This window comes from Sabethes cyaneus, chromosome 3 (genome assembly GCF_943734655.1).
Source record: "Sabethes cyaneus chromosome 3, idSabCyanKW18_F2, whole genome shotgun sequence".
In the NCBI taxonomy this organism is placed as follows: domain Eukaryota; kingdom Metazoa; phylum Arthropoda; class Insecta; order Diptera; family Culicidae; genus Sabethes; species Sabethes cyaneus.
In genome coordinates, this window is record NC_071355.1 from 246,979,647 (window position 1) to 247,001,061 (window position 21,415).

The 21,415-nt window shown below is 39.7% G+C and overlaps 1 protein-coding gene across 2 annotated transcripts in view; it reads left to right on the forward strand.

Annotated features, from left to right (window-relative positions):
* Window positions 1–40: 40 nt before the first annotated feature.
* LOC128744340 (very long-chain-fatty-acid--CoA ligase bubblegum) overlaps window positions 41–21,415 on the forward strand; it is a 47,329-nt gene continuing 25,954 nt past the window's right edge. Inside the window, exon 1 of one of the 2 annotated variants that reach the window (XM_053841248.1) lies at window positions 41–531. The gene's annotated coding sequence lies outside the window, so the exon portion shown is untranslated. Of the gene's footprint in view, window positions 532–18,453; window positions 18,585–21,415 lie in introns of those variants that run through there. The other variant, XM_053841249.1, reaches the window with a different exon arrangement.

A 21,415-nucleotide genomic window follows, 5' to 3' on the forward strand; every position in this document is an offset into this window, starting at 1 on the left:
CACAACACACACGTCAGTTCAGTTTGCATCAAGGCAAACGAGCATCAGGCATCAGCGCAGCGCCATAGAGAAGCGCGCAGTCTATTCTTTGCTCAAGTGGCGCGACACGTTTAGCCGCTCTTTCTCTGGATCGTTTGTTGCTGTTGCTGTTGCTGCTGCTGCTGCTCGCATCGTAATATTGTTTTGCGATAAAGCCTCAGCTTAGCCCTTCCTTAGCAGAGTCGGTCGGTGCTGCTGTTCGGTTGTTTGTGTCGTTCAGTAGTGGCGTGGTTTATTTGTAACGAGATTCACAGTTTGTTTAGATGCATTCTTGTTTATCGTCATTGGTACAAGCGGATGTTCCAGTTCATTAGTGCGAAAACGTGCAGTATATTCCGGTGCGGAACAATCTTGACCTCTAAAATAAGTGAAGTGAGGGGAACCACGTGAAAGTTGACAAAGTTGAAGGTAAATGTGTTGACCGCAGTTGATATTATTGCTGGGACACTTCCGACAGCTCATAACCTTGATCTTGGAGCGGAAAACTTCAAAGTAAGTACGGTTATTACTGATTGAAAGCGCATTGTTTAGGCAGAATGTATCGGATGTGGGTATCCGCCATAAGATTTGGACGTGAAAGTAGAGGCTTTTTATTGTGCATAAACTCGCTGGTACAACGATCTATAGTTTCTTTATTTCTCTTTCACTTTTACATGCCGATCCCATGTGTTATGGTTGGGGAAACACATGGTGGTGGGTTTAGTAGTCAAGCTTGTTTTTCTGGTTTTTATTCTCGTTACAATTTTTTTTTGTATTCTGTTATTTTATATTCAATTGTTAACAATTGTTAACTAATATCAATATAAATTTCATATTCTGTTTGCCTGAAAATTCAATATACGATAAAAATTTATTAAAATTACCATAATTACGTATTGCAAATAAACCTATTACGAGCAGTCGATTGACCCAAAGCGAGTGAAGGCAACGAGAAGCGCAAAACGATTAACATCTCGTTACGCTTCCGCAATGGGCAAATAGATAAAATGACACTTTAAGTAAACTATTTATTTGTGTATCTTTCGTGATGTGGAGACAATTGGAATTACTGCAAGTTTTGTCTTAACAAACAAAATTTTAAATAATGTATCTGTTATATATATTTTTTTGAAAAAATGAAATCGTCTTGAAATTTTTCGCAGTGATAGAATATTCCAAAAACTAGTCGAAAAACTGTGTTCTACGTTTTGGAAATTTTCTAAAATAGTTTTTCTTGTGGAAAAAATATCGTCGGAACCATTTCCTAACCTAACTTTACTTCATCATTAGCGCCAAGCGAGCCACTAAACGTACCACTTCGCGCAACCGAAGCAGTACGCAAATCACGGGCTTCTATTTTAGAAACGAATAATGAAAAATGATCGTACGATTTTCAGCTTTTTTCACTTCTCCCGAGCGTTCCCACCGAAGCCCCACAGCAGCAACCACCAGATATGTTCGTGCTTTCATTTTCTCCGGTTCGCTTCGGTGATTTCAAAACATTTCTAAAATCACGCCGGAATGCTCGCGAACAGATGTAAGGTGAAGGAGGCTGTAATGAATGAATAGGAGTGGGTATAGGCAGAAAAAAATAATAACTATGGAACTAAAACTCTTTCCTGTTGTTTCCAATTTATTTGTACGTGGCGCACTTATAGCTTGTTGTGTTTAGTAGAAAACATAAACATGCAGCGCATAATCACGTTGCAAGTTTGAGCAATCTGTTGAGATTGATGCGTCATGCGTATTGACTACTTTGTTTCAATACGTTGATAAGCAAAATGCTTTTAAGGTTATGATTTTACAGAATCCTTATTAATTTGCACTTTCCCAAATGAGTATTCAAATTTTCATTTTAATATAGCATAACTTCAATATCTTAACAAACGGCTAAAATTTTAGAAATTTAATTTGTTGGATTATGCCGACATTAACAAAAAAACCTTGCTGAAACTTGGCCAGCACTATGTTGTGAATCTCGACGAAAACAAAATTGAATACAACCGATGTGGTTTGCACGAAACGCTCTGTTGAATTTCCGATGCCGGAATAAATCGTAGAAAAACTGAAAACTGGTGAAAAAAATTATCTCTTCAAGTGGCACGAAAGTGTAAGTGATGCTTAAGGCCTGATGGGTCAAATAAAATGAAGAAAAAAGTGTGGTTCGAACAAAAAATTTTATTGCGACCACCCATTGGCACCCGTTCAGTGTGGACAAAGTAAAAAAAGGAACAGGACGAACTGTTGTCGGGTGATCACAGGCCACGGCGATGCGGCGGCTATGCTGATAGATAATGATGCAACGTTAATCTTATTGCTGGCCTAGCTAGAACCCGGACAGCGCGGATCGACGAAATGAGCAATAGCGCCATAGGAAGTAACTTATTGATAAATATTACACAATATTCAAGTAACAATATTGATTCATGGTCGAATTTTCACTGGGATTGGTATAACTTTTATAACTTTATAAGGATTGCTAGACTGCAACCAGGTTCCAGGGCGGCTCTGTATCCTTACACAAATGAAATGCACAACCGTTTTTACTATCTGAAGTCTAGTTAACTATAGAAAACGGTTTTAAATTCTTTGAGAAAGGACGATGGACCACAGCTGAATTTTCATGGTATCATTTATTTATTTTTTGATTCGATAATCCTTACTTAGGTGGCTTGCCGTCCTAGAGGACAACCGGTTTAATTAGCATTTTGTACAATGTGCACTTTGCAAAGTGAGGCTCAGATTGTTCGACTGCAAGTGTTTGTGGAGTCCGTTGTAGACCCGACTTCCGTCGATTACCACCGATTGCCTAATTGGGCCCGGTCGCGCTCGATCGCGTTTCAGTCTGGTGTACTGATCTTCTTGGTATGGATATTCGGCTTTTGCAGTCTTAGAGAGATTTCAAAACGTTGTTTTTTTTGTAATTTCCAGATTTTGACCGTTGGTTTCGACCTTTTACTGCTTTTCTAAAACCTCAAATGTTCTGCCGAAAGCATCAACGTCGCCGGCGAGGTAGATAAATTGACAGGATTTATGAAAAATCATGCCTCGCATTAATATTTTTTGAAACTATGGTTCTACAATGGATGAAGGGACGTTAAGGGAAAGTAATGAAGAAGGATTTTTTGGGAATGGAGGGGAAAGAGTGGAAAGGAAGGGGCAGGGGGGGGGGGGGTAATTGGTAGCTACGCTTAACATTCGAATGTGCCGACAATCCACCCGAAATTCTCACACAGCACTGGATCCCATCCATCGTAGCTATGATAAGTCTAGTAAGCTTGTTCGGAGCCGTTCTTGTCCAGGATTTTGCATAACTCTTGCGGGTTACATTATCATATGCGGCTTTGTAATCAATGCGTGGGAAATCGAAATTCGCAGCACTTTTGGAGATGAAGATTTGGTTCGTTGATAGACTGACCATCTATTTTAACGGCTTGATAACTCTCCTCGAATCTTTCGACTATTTGGCACTTTGTAGGCGGCATCCATGATAGTGGCTCGGTAGTTCTCACAACACAGATTATCGCTTCTCTTGTATTGTAGATAGGGCAAATAACCCCGTCTTTCCACTTGCCCGGTAGTCATTCCGTATCCCAAATCTGTTTTGTTGTTATTCAGCCGCCGGATGGCTTTTTAACTTGCTCAATTAAGATGTAGGCTACAAACCGGGTTTCGAAACAAAAACAACAACAACAAAGTAACAATGAACATTAACAATAAAAAAAAATTAACTGGAATGTTGCTGTCCCCTACAATACAAGCTAAACTTTCATTAAACGGCACGTTGGCTCATGTTGGGTGTAATTCCTGTTTCGATGAGACGGTTCAAATACCCGGGTATTCCGAAGTGCAATTTGGTTGTGATTGAAATGTAACCGTGCAGCAGGCGTCGTCCATGTCGGCTCGTCCAGACAGGATGGTTGTGAAGAACACTATGTCGGCAATCCTGTGTCTGTGGATTGGATTGTTGATTGTGGATTGTGTCAATGTTGACTAGAGAGCATAGGTCGTAATACGGCGGTATTTCATCTCCATTGCACCTTAAGTTTTGCAATGCAAAACGAACGAACATTTTCTGGGCAGTCTCCATCCGTGGTATATAGGTTACATATTGCGGATTCCAAACTTCACTTGCAAAGTCTGTTTTACTTCGCAGAAGACCCACATAAACGATTCCATTGTGGGAGTATTGAAATTCGCTTTGAAGTAGTTTTCGGGAAAAAAGTCATGACAGAGCGTTTATCGGGGTTCAAGCCGAGCGTTTGTTCAAGTCGCTATCCGAACAGAATATTCCAATGATAGCCACGTCAAGTTGTACTTTAAGATAATCCATGTCAGTCTTGATAGGCAAAAATATTGTTACATCATCTGCGTATATTAAGATTGTAGCAATTGGACAACATTTGCAGAAGTCTGTTTATCACCAGTACGAAAAGCAACAGTCCTAGATGACTACCTTGTGGCTTCTTTAACTTGGTTTATCGACGGGGGTGGAACATCTCCGTTCTTCTACCTTTCTATTACAGCATGGTCGTCAAAATACCTCCATCTTCATCTCCGCATAGTTCGACCCACGGCACAAAGCGCTTGCGAGATTTGTTGAGTCTTTGATAGAACTTTCGAGTATTTTAGAGATGCAAGTATACCAGATTTTTGACCCGCATGAATTTGGGACCAAATAATTATTTTAGTTCCTGTGAGTGGATGAGTCTCATATAATATTTGCTGGCACTCTTCATCAAACCAATTGCTACGTCGATTCGGTGCCACACGTCCTAGGACGTTTTCCGCTACGCTGTTAATGGCCGTTTTAACTGTACCTGTACTCCAACAGTTTTCAAGAGGGGTATTCATCTAGCTCACCCTCTTCCGGCAGCGTGGTTTCGAGCGATAACGGGTAGCTTTCGGCGACGTCCGGTTGCTTCAGTCGCGTTAGATTATACCGTGACTAGCTCCGGTACCGTATGTTGTTCACAACAGATAAAATTGTTGAATGTCAAATTCTTCTGGTAGCAAATCGAAATATATGACATTTATTAGCTTCTGTGAAAAAGTCAAAACGCTACATGTCGAAATGTTGACAATCAATCAACAGTTTTCGCAAAATATCTTAATATTGTCCAGTTTGCAACAATCAATTGCGTTCTTCGCTGGATAAAATTTTTGACGTCATCGGCGCATACTAGCAAGAACGCATTTTTTATGTACTCAGGTAGATCGTGCATTAAAACATTAAAGAGCAAGGGTCCATGGCGACTACCTTGTGAAACTCCAGAGTTTACTATGAAGATTTCGGAGTAAGACTTATTCAGACTTATTTACGAATTCTTTTATATTTGGAAGGTATGTGTAGATCCAGTTCAATATATGTCAAGCAAAGCTCTGATACCAACAATGTCAAAAGCCTTTGTCATGTCGGTATAGACCGTGTCTACTTGATAACCGTTTGCCATCCAGGCAGATCCAGATATTGGTCCTTGACATTCGACTTCGAGGCTCCTCACAATTGATCTTTTCTTTAAAAAGCCCGTGCTTTGATTCCAACCATAGATAAGGGCGGTCACATATGGGGGATTTGAATAATTTTGGAATGGTTGATGAATACCACCCGTTTTCTTCGAGGTAGGATGCTGGTTTGAATCTCGGCTGGGTGTTCCTACTAGAGTCAGTAGGATCGTTGCATGTTTTAGACTAGCCCCGTTATTATCCTGTATTCTAGTAATCGGCTGACAAGGATTATTAAAGACAGGTTTTTTTTTACGCGTTCAGGATAGGTACCTGCCTATAAATGGCGAAGGAAAGTACCTACATTTTTGTATCATTTTCACTACAACTTTAATTGTGGGAGTGAAGATTAGCTATTTGTAAGTAATTGAAATAGCTAAATTAGAAGCTGGATATAATTTAATCAGACCTAAACAGTAATATAAAAGACCAAAGACCGAAGAGTAATATAAAAGAAACGTTAATCTTTTGTGTTGGAGTGATTTCCGGAGTGATTCGCGATAAGGGCGCAACTAGCAAAGTGTAAACAATGTCACTATATCACTGTGATAATTTGTCAGTACATTTTCAAGTCTTAATTTAAATAAAAGTTACAAAAATCAAGTTTAAAGACATAAGTTAGTGTAGAATAAATCAATCTTATAATTTCACTACAATACTGCATAAAATTTGTGCATTCAAGCTCAAAATCTAAGTTTTATAGTTGAACTCCTTGGAATGAGCCCCAAAGTATTTTGACAATGAGATTCGCCCAGCCCTGTTTCACCTTGTTTTGATTTTTTTAAATTTAGTTTCGCCTGTTTACAATGCGCCTGTGTTTTGATAACAACGCACTTTCGCTCTTTACTATCGCCTGTTTACAAAGCGATTTGCAAATAAGCCTGTCACTTCATAACAATGTAAGGGGCTAAACGGCAAATTGTCTTTTGTTTTGATTAAACACTTCTTTCGCCCATCACTAAAAACTTGTTTTAAATAATTCTAAAGATTAAAACAGAAGAAAGGATTGTTGCCAAGGATATTATCAGTCTTTTTAAGGCCGATGGTGTAATAAAACGATTTGTTTACAATTTGCTAGTTGAGCCCCAATCGCGAATCACTCCGGAATTTGCTAGCATTTCGGATATTTCTCTTCAAACCGGATGGTGGTCAATCTCATACCCCACTAGGTGGAATATTGGGCTGGGTGCCCCTACTAGTGCATGTATAATTATATTTTTTTTCGCATCGCTGCTGGCTATAGCATCGTGTAAACTGTAAAGCGTTGTTGTGACGAGGGACGGAGACGAGACGGAACTGCGCATTTAAATATATGATTTTACCAACGTTCAAGATACACCATGATATGAACGTAAGGGGTCCAAATGTTCGAAGCTTTTTGCGTCGACTAGAAAACATACATAAATAAACCACCATCATAGAGTAATTTGCTGTTTTTTGGAAACGAAACTTTAAACGGTCGCTTATATTCAATGCTTAACATTTAAATTTAAAGATTCCCAGCTAATCATAGCTTTGCGCGCTTTGTGTTGTTTCGGTAATTAATATTTAATGTCTGACGACGGTTTTTTTGCTCGGTGCGTGATTGCAAAATAATCATCATAATGAATGCTGTCGGATGTCCGAATGTCATGCAGAATTTTGTCTCAGTGGGTAATCAAGAAGTAGGTTAGGAAACGAATCCGTCGTCAAGCATGAGTATCAGCAAATGACATGGTCATTAGCAGAATGATTGCAAAGCTATTTCTTTGGACACAGAACGTACCGCCAGCTTGACTGATTACAATTATTATTTATAGGAGTGTTTATTTCGGGTGCCTTTAAAATATGGTTGGAAAAATTTGTGAGTTTAATTGTGGATTATGCTAGTTGTTTGGCAAAAAATTCGTATCTGTTACCAGTCACCAGTGTCACCAGTGAAAGCAATATCAAGAAGTGAAAGCTCTATGCGATAAAATAAAGTAGCTTATTAAAAACACAATCTTTTTTCACTGTTAAATGTAGCTTTTTTATTTTCTCGCTCGATCCGGCATTTGCTAGTGGCTAATTGGATTTCTATAATAATGATCGCATATGGTGATAATGTTGTTTTGTTTAGTAAATTGAAGTGTTTTTCTATTTTACTTTTAAGTGTCCAATCACAAGTGGTAACTTACCAAAAATCGATTAAAAATCAATAAGTTTCCTCTGTCAACAACCACTTTTAACCGCAGCACAGAGCAGGACAGAGATTTAGTGCCAGCTTCAAACCATTGTTTCTTTTGTATCGATTCTTAAAATCCAGGTGAGTTGATAGGGCTTCCAAATAATACTTGAATTTTGAAGCACAGGACGGACTAACGGACAGTATAGCAATTTTAAGTAGTGGGGATCCTTGAAATCTCTCCCAATTTTAGCTGGCCCAAGCTGTCAGCAGGGATGCCACATATAATTCTGTGTTTTTTGTTGGAAAAATCTGGCCATCTGTACAGCGAGGAAAAATATCTGTGCAAAAATCTGCACAATGTAAAACAATGAGAGTGAAAGAGACGGAGAGTCATTTTGCTGACTATTTCCGTCTCTTTCACTCTCATGTAGAAGCTCAAAAATCTGTTAAATCTGTGTAATTGGCGAAAATCTGTATTCTGTGCATACAGATTCTGTACAGGCGATTTCTTTCAAATATCTGTTAAACACAGAATAATCTGTGCATGTGGTAACCCTGGCTGTCAGGACGCTTCCGAAATAATCGCAGAATAGTGGAGGTTAAACAAAAGTTTGGTATCGAGTATGATGCCGACGCCAAGGTCGCTAACTTGATCTACCCTCCGAAGAGCATTCCCGTCTTTGTTGTAGTCGGAGATAATTGGGCTCTGGATGCGGTGATGCTGATCATGCTTGCTGTAAACCAGTCGATCTTAGATTCCATTATGAAGTGCGAAAATCTATTATAGCGAATTTGTTTATTCCATCCGGGTTGGAACTGGATGAATTTCATCTGTTAGATAGGAGCAAATGAACACAAAAAAATCATCTGGTTCCAACCCGGATTGAATAAACAAAATTGCTATTAGTGACAAAAGTTTTGGAGAATCGATTTCTCCATTCAAGAATTTAGCCACAATCACTGCCTGGTGGATTTTACGTCGGTATTCTCGTGACTCAAGGAACCGGCAACGGTCCGAGTACGGTGGGAGATGCTCAGGATTATACTATAGTGACGTCGTTAAAAAGAGTGAGAAGAGCAGCGGTCGCATATTGCGATCTTGCGGAACTCCAGAGGTGTTCGCAAACTGCGAAGAAATATAAAACCGACGCCGACGCAATAGCAAGTATTGCATGATCCATTTGATCGAAAGCAGCCTACCATTCAAATTGGCCATATTGGTTAAATATGTCGATTCACAGTCGCATCGATTTGTCTTTGATTGCCAAATATAACAATTAAGCAGGACGTCATAAGTGTCGCACAAATTGCCAAAAACCATCAAAATTATTGTTTCACAATCGCGGATGCAGAAAGAAAGCTCACAGAATTTGACCGATTAGCATGCGTGACATATAAAAATATAAATGTTGCAGGGAATTCCAGTTTTCTTGCGTAATCACGCTTAGGTCTTTTATTCCAAACAACTGATTAGAATCAGTTTGATAAAACTTTGTGAATGAATACGTTTATCGAGGGTCGTTCAAAACGTACGTCCTCGATTACCCATTGAGTGTGTTGGATTAGCGATAGCTGATTAGGGTATATTTACAAGTAATAGTTTTTTTTTGTATTTCAATCAACTGCATTCGCCGATTATTCCGAGATAATTCTAAATTGTAAATACAAAACACTCAACTGATTGCTTCTGATTATATGTGTGTTAGGATTATTTTTGAGTTGAAACTTATTAAATTGTGTGCAACAACAGTAGAATTAGAAGAAACATTCTTCAGCTCAGATCCTCGCGGAGTATTGTTCAGTTTTCGGAAAGACCACATTATATGCAAATGTACCCTTCACAATGCAGGATAAAAATTTGCTTCGGTGGATTACCTATAGTAATCGGGAACTCTCTCTTGCATTTTTTTCCTTAACCTTGCTTTTTTTTCGAAATTCAAATTTTGTCACCGAAAATAACCTCGCCCGAGCCTCAGCCATTGATAAAACCCGGAAAGGTTATTGCTCGTGGGGTTTTTTGGGCAGATTAAAATCTCACTCTTGGTATGTATAAGTAAAGCAGGTGACAGGTAGAATTCAGCTAGGTAAATATATTTTGGCGCAATAAATGTCTTTGCGTCACAGTTAGATTCGGACGTGGGGTGTGATTGATGGTGTCTAAATTCAGAACAGGCACTCGTGTTCGAAACGGTGGTGCACCGCACCGGATGTTATCTGCCTCCCTCCATTATTTTGAGGGTGGATCAGAAGGCACATGCTGGACTGGTTGGTTCGTATTGTTTTGCGCTCGTACCAGGAGCAAATGAAGCTGGGAATGTAACGTACAGACGTACCGTTGTTATTCAATGGGTTCGGTTTACGAGTATTGATTTGTTTCGTTACGCTGATAAGAGGAATCAGGTGATATTCATATTCGTCTTGATTTGATTGGTGATAGAAATAACTGTAAAGGATCGTTTTTCGGTGTGCTTTTTTACGACTCACGCGATGGCGATTGTGATGAAGCATAGGTTATTCAAATTTGATTGGTATATTTGAAGTAGTTGCAACTTTGAAACACTACACTGTTGCAAGAAACAATGAACCTCATATTTATTTTATATGCAGCATAGCATAGTTCAGAAAACTAATTTTTACATTAACTTTTCTCATGCAGGTCGATCAAAAAAATATCCTGCTTGATCATATATTCGGAAAGAAATCCGATTCCGATACCATGAATGAAATCATGAAATCATGAAGTTTGAATTGCTGTCAAATCATGGCTGAACTGCCATATCAGGCAGCACAAAATCATGAGTAATAGTTCATGATTTTGCGTTGTGTTATGTTGATTATTATTCATGGTATATTTTCATAAAGCATAAGCTAGAAACCTGAAATCATGAGTCATTTTGCACATTTTGGAGATTAAATTTCTATCCGTGTGTACATTCAGCTATTAGTGGTTACTTGTTTTGACACAATATTCGAGTTGCTTGGGATAAGTAGGATTTGTTTGCATTCACAGTTATTTACTGGTTAAAATCTAAGTTTCAAGTGCAAGTAGAAAGATAAACCTTACAACGATTCTGAAGTTCCCCACGCGACGTTATCCCTGGGAGGGCTTTGTAGCTAAGTCGGCTGTGGCGCTTACTGCACCCTGCTTTTGTACCTACTTGTGAATTAAGTCTTATCAGTTTATTTTTTTATTTTAAATTTTTTTTGTGTGTGATTTTGAACCACGTTTTCACGGCTATCACTACCGAAGTTGGATCACGGAACGCCGGAGTGAAGCTCATTATTTCCGTTATCAACTCTCCCTCGTAGTAAAGCGAAATTTGAGACCCGCGTTGATTGTTAACCTGGTGCACCCGCAAATTTGCCTAGATTTAATTTGCCTTCCTAGCTTATTATTGTTTGTTTACTGGACTTTTTTGTGTTTTTCGGTTGTTGGTGATACCCTGATTATGCTTCTATTTTTGCTAATGCATGATCACGGTATGACGGAATGAAGTCATGAAGTTCGTCATTCTCGCTATCAACTCTCCCTCGTAGTAAAACGAGATTGGGACTTAAATTGATTGTTGGCCTGGTGAACTCGCCAAAAAATTTACTTGAGTTTATTTCGTGTTCTCGGTTCATTTGATCGTAACTTCGAAATACTTCAGGTATTCTTTAAAGCTTTCCATCTACTTCTAATTAAATAACCATCACAAGTGACCTAGAAGCACCGCCGAACTGGTGCGTTTGGTCAAACCAATTTCGACCATTTGAAAAGCATTTTACCTATTCTCGCTTGAATAGGTTTCCGATTATTTGTTGTTTTTTGTTGTTGTTTTGACATAATGAAGTTCATTTTACCATGATTTTCTCATTGTAGCAGTGAATATCTATATCTGTTTACGCTTTCTCGTAATTTTTGTGAATGAAGAACGTTTTATTGGGGTTTTCTCGATACACATCGAGAATTACCTTAATCAAATCCCCTGCCATCGGATTACACATATACTGTTTGACGTCTCTTAGTTGGTCTCGTGTTACTGGGAGAGGGTCGTGGCACTAGCCTCGCAATTGTCCTGTATTCTAACAGCTGGCAGCGAAGTCTGTCGAATAAAAGCAGAAAAAAAAAGAAAACTGTTTCCAAATTCAATCCTACTATTAATATTTATTCGCGACAGATACGTATTTCGCCTACGACTTGCAGGCTTCATCAGTGTCTGTTTTCGAACTCATCCGCTATCCGCCTTTTTACTTCAATTCGTCGACCACGTCAAAAGTATCTCAATCGCAGTTTTATGCCAGATTGCGTGATGATGGTACCGCGTTGGCCCATCTTTGCACGCTGGCCCGTCGAAAAGCACCTTCCAGTGCAAAGTTGTACAGCAAATTCGATAGAACGTCACCTTGCTTCAAACCATCTAACGTCACAAACGAGTCCGATGTCTCACCCGCTATCCTGACGCTTAATTTTGAACCGTCAAGGGTAGCACGTATTTAGCCTAACCAGTTTTGTTGGAAAACCATGTTCAAGCTTAATCTGCCACAGCTTATTTAACGTTTAACTGGATCGTACGCTGCCTTGAAGTCTATAAACAAATATTGAGTCTGCAAGTTGAATTCTCGGAATTTATCAAGTATCTGTCGCAGGGTGAACATTTGGCCTGTCGTGGAGCGTCCCTCTCTAAAACCGCACTGGTATTGGCAAACAAAGGTTTTCTGCAACGGCCTCAGTATGAGAAACAGGATGCCTCGAAAACATAGTAATTTGAGCTTGAATTATTATTTTGATTAAAACATAAATCTACACACTTATAGCATACTAGAAAACGCAGGGGTCGGTTCAAAATTTTGAGCTAATCAGTTTTGTTGTAGTTTTCCAACAACTGTGTCGAACGGCCTTGTGTGGTTTCTGGAACAAACGGATCATTTGCTCTGCAATGATTGGGAAAATCGGGTTTCTCGGCCATTAGTCTAGAATAACAAAAGGCGCAATATCGTGATGTATTACAAAAACACAACAATGAATTTGCCAACAAGAAAAAAATATTTTAAAAATTCTATAAGAATCAGACTTAGAACCTGAAATTAGAAATCCCTATAAAACCCTATAAAGAAAAAGAAACCAAAACATTTACCCTATTTGCACCTTCCGCTAACAATGGCCACCCCACCCATAGGTAATGAATAGTTTTGTTATTGTACTTTTCAAAAAAAGTAGAAGGTGCAACAGTGTTTCTTCCATGGATACAAAAAACCTGTCATTCCTTTCAGCTCACTTCAAGACAAAACATATAAACAATGTTTTTAGTTTCACCACCAGGAGCAAGTATGCACAAATTATTGGCCGGGCCCACTCTGGAACATGCCACATAAAGTTGACCATGGAAAAAACATGGTGTTCTCAGATCAACTCCACACTGTTTGAATGATTGCCCCTGTGACTCAAATAGAGTCGGCCAGCAACACTTAACACTAATGGTCGAACACTTTTTATACGGGTCGCTTTGATTCGCCGCATAATTACACTTGACAAATCTACAGCTGCGAGCATTGCCGTTTAGTGTATAGTATTTTGATTTTTTCTGTTGTACGGATAAATTGTTACAGTCATTTCGGAGGCTTCCCTCTGTTACTCCCCCCCTCTTTTGTCAACCTCTTCAGTTCTGATTCCCTTACATCAAGGAATACGTATAAAAGTTTGATAAAGAACGGTCAAGGCGTTTCGGAATTATTGTCTCCCCCCTACTAGTCCCACCCCCCTTTGTCAATCCACGGTGCTGATTCCCAGATGTCAAGGAACATGTAAGCCAAGTTTGATAAAGAACGGTCAAGGCGTTTCGGAGTTATGGCCTCCCCCCTATAAGGAACCCTCCCCCCTGTCAGGGAACCCCCCCCTCGTTTTTGTTAACCCCCCAGTGCTGATTCTCTTATGTCAAGGAACATGTGTGCCAAGTTTGATGAATAACTGCCCTGGCATTTCGGAGTTATGGCCTCCCCCTCTGTTACGAACCCCTTTCCCTTTGTCAACACCCCAGTGCTGATTCTTTAATATGAAGGAACATGTTTGCCAAGTCTGGTACGAATCGGTCGAGTCGTTCTGGAGTTATGGTGGAACATACAAACATACAAACATACTCACGCTCACTTTTATATACATAGTAGAAAGATAGAAGATAGATTATTTTTGTTTATAAATCCATTCAAGTTTGTTTTATAAATTTTTGATTTCCTTGTTAAGATGACAAAAGTCAAGGAAAGGATACAAACAGATCTTGTAGAGGTTGAGTAGTAATAACTGTCAGCAGACCCGTAGCGGGACATTGGCGCCCCCTCGTTTCCTAAATCAGTGTTTTCTTATGGTTTATCATTTTTTCGTATTCGTCTCTCATCCAATATTCCGTTGCACTTAACATATATATTAGAATAATGGACTCATTTCGGATGGCGATGAAAAAAATATCCAAGCTAATTCAATGAAACAGATTTTCCTGAAACTCTACGTTAATTAAGCCTTCTATAACAATGTTTCGAAGCCCTGCCAAATGTCTTTACAGCGGTTTACCGGAACCTTCGCTATAGTCGATCAAAAGTTAGACGTTGGCATATCATTCAACTCTTTCGTGACCTCTCGGCGATCAGCTCCTTCTCCATTTTGGCAAAAAAATTATTGAAGTAAATGCTCCGTTTGAGCTCGTCCAAAGATTTCCTATAGGTTGCAGTTGGGGGACGTTGGGAGATTTGGTGATCGTCGGTACAACGTTTATCTTCAGCCGGTTCTAAGCAAAGCAAAGCCATTCTACATACTACATTCTGTTATCGAAACTTGACGACAGACTTCGCAGCCAGCTGTTAGAGTGCAGGACAATTGCACAGGGTCAGTTGCTATGATCCTATTGACTCTAGCAGCCTCTCCCAGTCGAGATTCGAATATACGACGGCTGGCTTGTTAGGCCAGCGTCATACCTCGTAGCCAACTGGGAGGCTTCAGCCGGTTCATCTCCTCCAATAATCTCTTAGGAAAATGGACCGAAGTCAGGCCCACCAGAAAACCACATCCTTTACACGATACTTCTTGATGAAGGCGGCAACTTCCGGTAGGTATTTCGTTCTATATGTTCGTATCTTCTTGTTCACTGTAAACCCCGAACGAAAGAACAGCGGCTTGAACATTCTCTACTTGCTGATCGCCAGCCACAGAAGGATCATCTTCGGGAACTTGGGGCGGAAGAAATACTTGACGTTATCACTTGCCTTCTTGGTTGGGGATGTAAAGTACTCGGTCCTCTGCCAGTCATTGCCATCCAGCATCAAGTAGTTTTCGTCATCCATTATGACTACGACAACGTTTTTCGCCGAAAAGATTTTTTTCACCAACAGCTTCAGTCGTCTTCTAGCCGATTGACTGCTACTCAGACACAGTCAGCCTCTACTGGTGCATCCGCATAAGATGACAATTTTGGCCAAGTACTTCTTCACCGTTTAGCCGTTTGCTCAGACATCCCAGCCTAAGCGGCGGAACGATGAGACCACCTTGCTCTCAATTCTTCAATTTTCAGCTTCTGCTGCACGTTACGGTCGCGTAGTACTGTCGAGCGTCCGAAACCAGGCATCTGTTCTACGCTTCTGGCTTTCTCGCGGAGGAGGATGTTGTAAATGCCAGATTGGTTCTATTCAGCAGTTTTTCACCATGTACAACTTCTTCGCTACGGGGTAGAGCTGACAGTACGAACAAAGCATCAAGCGCAGTTGTTTGACTGTTTTCGCCATGGTTGTCAACTGATCACTGATAACGTGGCAATAAAAATTGCTGAAATCCGTCCAGTTTTTGCTAATGCATTACTGAATATAAGCCATTTTTAGCGACCCCAAGAGCTAGCGCCCTTGGTGGGGACCAGTCTGGCCAACCCCACGCTACGGCGCTGACTGTCAGTAAAATCACAACAATAAGATTTTTTTTTTTTTCCTGTATGGACTCATCACTGCGACCAGTATGGTTAGATCTATTGTGATATCGCCCGGGTGTTTGTTGTATAACCCGCACTGCATTTATTTTGGCTATAGTCGCTATTGAGTGAGCGATATGCTTATTGAATTTTTTTTTTTATGCGTGCTTGTGTGTAATTGGGTACCCTTCTTTCAATACTTTACTCTACTTTACCCACCTCGTTCCACATGACAGCGCACAGTCCCCAATTATAGCCATCCCTGGTGTAGCAAACCAGTGCATTTTTTACTATAAGGGTCTCATTTTTGCACTGTCAATAGGCCATATCGGGATAATATAGAACTCAGCATGAAGGAAGGGCGATGAGGGGCCTGAGAATAAACCCATGCTAAAGTCACTTTGACATCGAATGGCCTGATTCTACTAAGATTCGAACCCATGACCATTCGCTTGTCAAAGCAGACTCGGTAACCTTGCGGCTACAGAGCCCCACAACAATAAGATGTTTGCATAAATTTTAATTTTGTGTGTATTTCGTGTAAAGTATATCAGTAACATTTGTCTTAATTTAGTCTAATTCAAATCTTTCTCCTGGCACGCACGATATCCTGAGCCATTTCTTTCCAAATATTCTCCAAACGTCACCTGAAAGTATCCACAGTCAATCATTTGGTGCTCCCTAGTTTGCTTAGAATGTAACCTTATGCATAGAAATTGAGAGGATTCAAATCCGGCGAAGAGGCAGACCACACTTTCGAAGAAATAAAATCCATTCTTCATCCAAGCCTGTGTAGCTTTCACCTGGTGAGAAGGTGCAGAATCTTGTTGGAAGCAGTATGGTGCATTCAATTAGTTTTTTTTGGCGATGGGAAGTAAATAGTTCTTCAAAACATTATCGATGTAATATTTAGTTTTGGTTTTAATAGCAGGTTCAATAAACATCAATGGATTCAAATTCGAAATTTTGGAGAAACATTCCCGTACCATCATCCTAGAAACATTCTGGAACCTTTGAACATCTAGTTTGTCCCGAAGAGTTGCCCAAATTCACAACAATTTGCACCTGCAGCAGAAAAAGTCCATTTTTCGTTAGCATAGACACAATCAACAGGGGATTCGGAATGTTTTCAATAGCGGGTGTTGCCTTTCATCGGAAGACATTCTTATACAATGGTATTTTGCTTAAGTTCTAATCTCGACGGGAAGGGGCTATTAGAGTCTATAGGATCGTAGCCCCGCAACTGTTCTATACCCTAACAACCGGCTGCGAAGTTTGCGGATCAGGTTTCACAAACCGAATGTAACATCTAGGCTTTGCTTTGCTTTGTTTTTTACCTTCCTTAAGCGTAGGATACTCAGTGTTCTGGATCGAGCAGATGAGTATTACCATGTCAAGTATTCGTTAGCTGCGAGATCACGTAAATAAAATGCTGCTGTTACAAACCTTTAAAAAGAGTTTTGCAATTATTTTTAAATATATTTTAGTGAAACACAATGAATTCTCTTTTGAATTCTTGGACATAAATTCTAGTCGTTAATGTTAGGTAAGCATTTTAAAGGTATGAAAAAGAAGAAACTCGTTTCGAAGGTAATGATAACGGAAGCAAAAAGGTACTTTGTAAAAGTATTTATATTGCTTTCAAAATATTTTTATTAATTTGCGACTTTGCAATAATATTTTGGGAAAGTATCTTATTTGACTAGTTGAACCCGGTAATTTTTAAATCACACTTGTTTATTAACCCGGGAGTACACATTATTTTGTGCACTTATTAGGAGTAAAAACTTCAACGAGCTTGACAGCCAGTTGATAAACACTATAAATACAGTTGCCATATTATATGGCATCTATTATGAGAAATAATCCCAAAATTAGATAGGATTAACTAATCTGAAAAAAACAACCAGTGCCACAGTAGTGGACACAGACGGGAAGTAGTTTAACAGATTCAGACTTTGCTCGTCACGAGGAGCAAACAACTAATACTAAATAGCAGCGCTCATAGGCACAAATAATCTAATCATAATTTATTCCTTCACTGATAACCACTCCAAAGTCCAACTACCAGAAAATCACGGAACGGAAACCGGGACCATAAGACAGTTTGTTAGAAATATAGGTAATTTTCTTCAAACCGCCTTCTGTCGGGCGCGTGATCCGTGATTCGACGCGAGAGACATTTTTTTCCGCTATGCATATCAACGAAATAGTGCGCTTATCACCTTCTTGGTTCGGTTATCGCAATTGCAGTGAGTTATTTACGGTGATCGTTGTCGTCTGCTTAGGGTCTTAGAATGCTCTGTTGCTACTTATGCTCGGCTCGAAGATGTCAAACTCTGCCGTATCATTCGTTGCTTGTCTACACGACTGCTGCCCATGTTAGGAACCTTTGAACTCATCCGACTGATATTCGGTAGGTACTATCATCCACCAAGTGGCGTACGGATAAGTACATGTACGAGTACGACACATATGACACGCGGTTGTATTGGACCCGGCCGGCTTCATATGTGTTTATTCGATAATGAGCCTGAAATATATAAAACAACTAGCCAGTATCTCGAATAAATTGAGTAATACACCGGTCTGGGGTGTGATTTTTTCAATTCTCCTATTCAAACACCCGGGACGCGTGGCTTCTTCCACCACATACGGAGGAGAGTGTTCGTTGCTAGAGTTAATGATTAGATTATTGTTTTCTGTTGTGACGAGAATAGCGTTTGTTCCTGTGTATGTTTGAGTGTGTGCACACTTCACAAAACGTCTCAGACAACAGCACCGGTCGGTTCTATTGGCTATCAGATTTGGCATTTCAGTGTCAATTGGTGCATTGAGTTGTGAGGTGCTCGATTTTCCGTTCTTCTAGGTCTCGTGCTGGTACTCCAAATCCAGCGGTCTTCTCGACCGGCGATAGTGTAAAGTGTTTTATGCGCTGATCTGTTTGCTGAAATTAGTGATTTGTAGAGTCTGCGCAGCTTGTGGAAAACGTGAGTTGTGTTAAATTTTGTAATTTTTATATCAATGCTTGTTTAATCAGCTTACATCGCTTCAATCGATCATTTACTTAGTTAGGTAGGTGAGAAGCGTTTAGAAATGTGTTTTGAACGTGGAGAGAACGTCAAGATTGAAAAACACTATGTGATTTAACTAACCATCATGCCGGCTTTAGAGTAAATATTAGAACGAAAAATGTTTACATTCTACTTAGAATGCCACACTTGCTGGGTCCAAGAAGAGGCATTTGATCTTAAAGTAAGATGGTGGTCTCATAAATTGTAAGTGTTGCCTGCAGGATTGTTGCTTCACCTCTGGAAATAGTTTATCAGAATTAGAATAAAAATAAGATGAGACCGTTTCAATAATCGGCGATAGATTTTTTGAATCGAGTTGTAAGTCACTTGGATCAATAGCTGATGTTTACTGTATCTTCTTTCATTATCAATTTCATCTATCAGTATTTTAAAGCCGTGAAGTGTTTTTTAACTTTTTCTTTTTTTTATTAGGCCATTGCAAATTATTTTTAAAGTTTTGGTCACCCCCCCTGGGAAATTGTCTCGAAAAATCAGGGGGCAAAAAAATAATTTGTATGATATGAGTTAAATTTTTTATCGTAAAACCAATTGTCTGTGTGCTCTACAGCCTGAAAACTCGAAAAAAGAGTGTACGAGTTGAGTTAACGCTTCTAGCACGAAACAGAAATGGAAATTCGAACAATGTGATTTCCGAAAATCGGCCAAAAAAGTTTTCCTCCGTTTTTGTCTATTTTTCGTAGATTTTTGCATGGAAACTACCAATGTATATATTGAAAGGGAGAATAGATTTGGTTTTCACGTTTAAACTTTAAATAAAAATGCTTAAAACGCATATTTTTTTGCTCGAATAAAAAAATTTCTTTGTTTTTGATTTGTCCCATCTTCAGCGGCCCAACACTGGAAGGACAAAAACTTTATAAAATATTTGTAAGTTTAAGTTTTATTTATGAGAATTTTTGGGAAAATGAATGCTATGAAACATTCATGCTTTTTTAAGCTGGTTGGCAAGAAAAACCAGTTTTTATAAATTTGTTAGTTGAGTGAGTTGGTTGATGGATCGAACAAGCATTGCATGCAAGCTTGAGAGACTTAAAATGCTCAATAACTTTCGGTGATATTCGAAGATTCCTAACAATATTCATTAACGTTCGGCAGTCAGGTGATCGTCATTAATTGTCTTGCGCAATCTTCAACAGTTTGACCGCACAACTGCGATTTCGGTTATGTTTACAAACAAACTGTTTTACGTACGCAACGTCTATTTTAGGAGGTTCATGGATCGTAAGCTATTCGCCACATGTGGCAAAGTATGCGAATGTACTTACGACTGTACCAAATTATTATGAAATAGACGGTTAGCTTTCAGAGTGATAACGGAATAATTAAAATTGAGATCTCTTGCTTTACTAAGAAAAAAAAACGTAGCTGTAGACCCGTAGATTACACAATGAGCAATCAGAGCCTCATTTCTAATATATCCTACCATGAACGCACAAAATTGCGATCAGACTTCTAGTTCAATCTGATAATAATAATCGACTTTTTTACTTGAGTGATCGGAATTCGAAACTAATTGCAATTATGTGCAGCTTTCTCCTAACTTTCACGATGATTTTCGACGATACGAGAATCTTGTTAGAGTAAAATTTTCTATTTTCTAATGTATCGAGTATACATTACTGAGTTTTATTCTTATTATAGGGCCATTATTTCTTAACAAAGCGGATTGTTCGCACTGTTCCCCGAACACGACTTACCATTACCCCGCTATTTTTACATTTACTTGACTATTTATTTTTCCATTAAGAACTCTCTCGACGCTTGTAGTTCCACCCTTCTTCTTCAGTTTTCCCTCAAAATCTTTTGGTATTTCTTAATCTGGCTTCATTCCGGGATATTGGCCGGAACCCACTTGTTGGGAATCACAGTGACGCCATTGTCGTTGTACCACTGTAAGGTGAGATTTCAGCTGGGGGACAAAAAAGGCTATCAGCTTCATGCTATTTCAGAAAAGGCATCAACCTCTTCATTGTCCGCGGTACAAAGAGACGAACCCTGTTCACGTCAATATGGCCATACAGAGTAGACCCGACGAAAGTCACCCGGAACTGAAGCTCTCGAAACGGCCCCCCTCAAATGAGAGAAGGTCCTTTACAGCCGAACCCGCTGCTGTGACGTTGTTCTCCAGTTCCGTGACAGTCACATGTTAATTTAAAGCAAAGTTAGCCGATCTTGAATCGGGGTACGCGCATTCGTTTTGTAAACTACGGGACTTCAGCTGGCTACGTAATCCGTAGAAAGCCCGGTTCGCAACTGCAACTCGTTGTTTCACTTCGCGGCTTACATCGTTGTCACGTATCACGAGTGTACCAAGGTATGTAAATACCTCCACTACTTCATAACGTTCCCAATCTAACTCCACCTCGGGACCAACACCACTTGGGATCCCAGCTCCCACGTTCCCTACCAGCAACCATGTACTTCGTTTTGGCGGCGTTAATGGTAAGTCCCAATCTCGCCGCTTCCCTTTTAAAGGGCCTGCTGCTCTACGGTTGATTCCGATGATATCGACGTCATCCGCAAAACCAAGAAGCATGTGAGATTTCGTGATGATAGTTCCATTCCTTTCCACGTTTGCCCTTCGTAATGCACCTTCCAAGACAATGTTGAATAGCAGGTTAGAGAGTGCATCCCCTTGCTTCAGTCCATCCAACGTTACGAAAGCAGCTGAGGTCTCACCCGCTATTCTAACGCATGATTTGGATCCGTCCAGCGTCGCACGAATC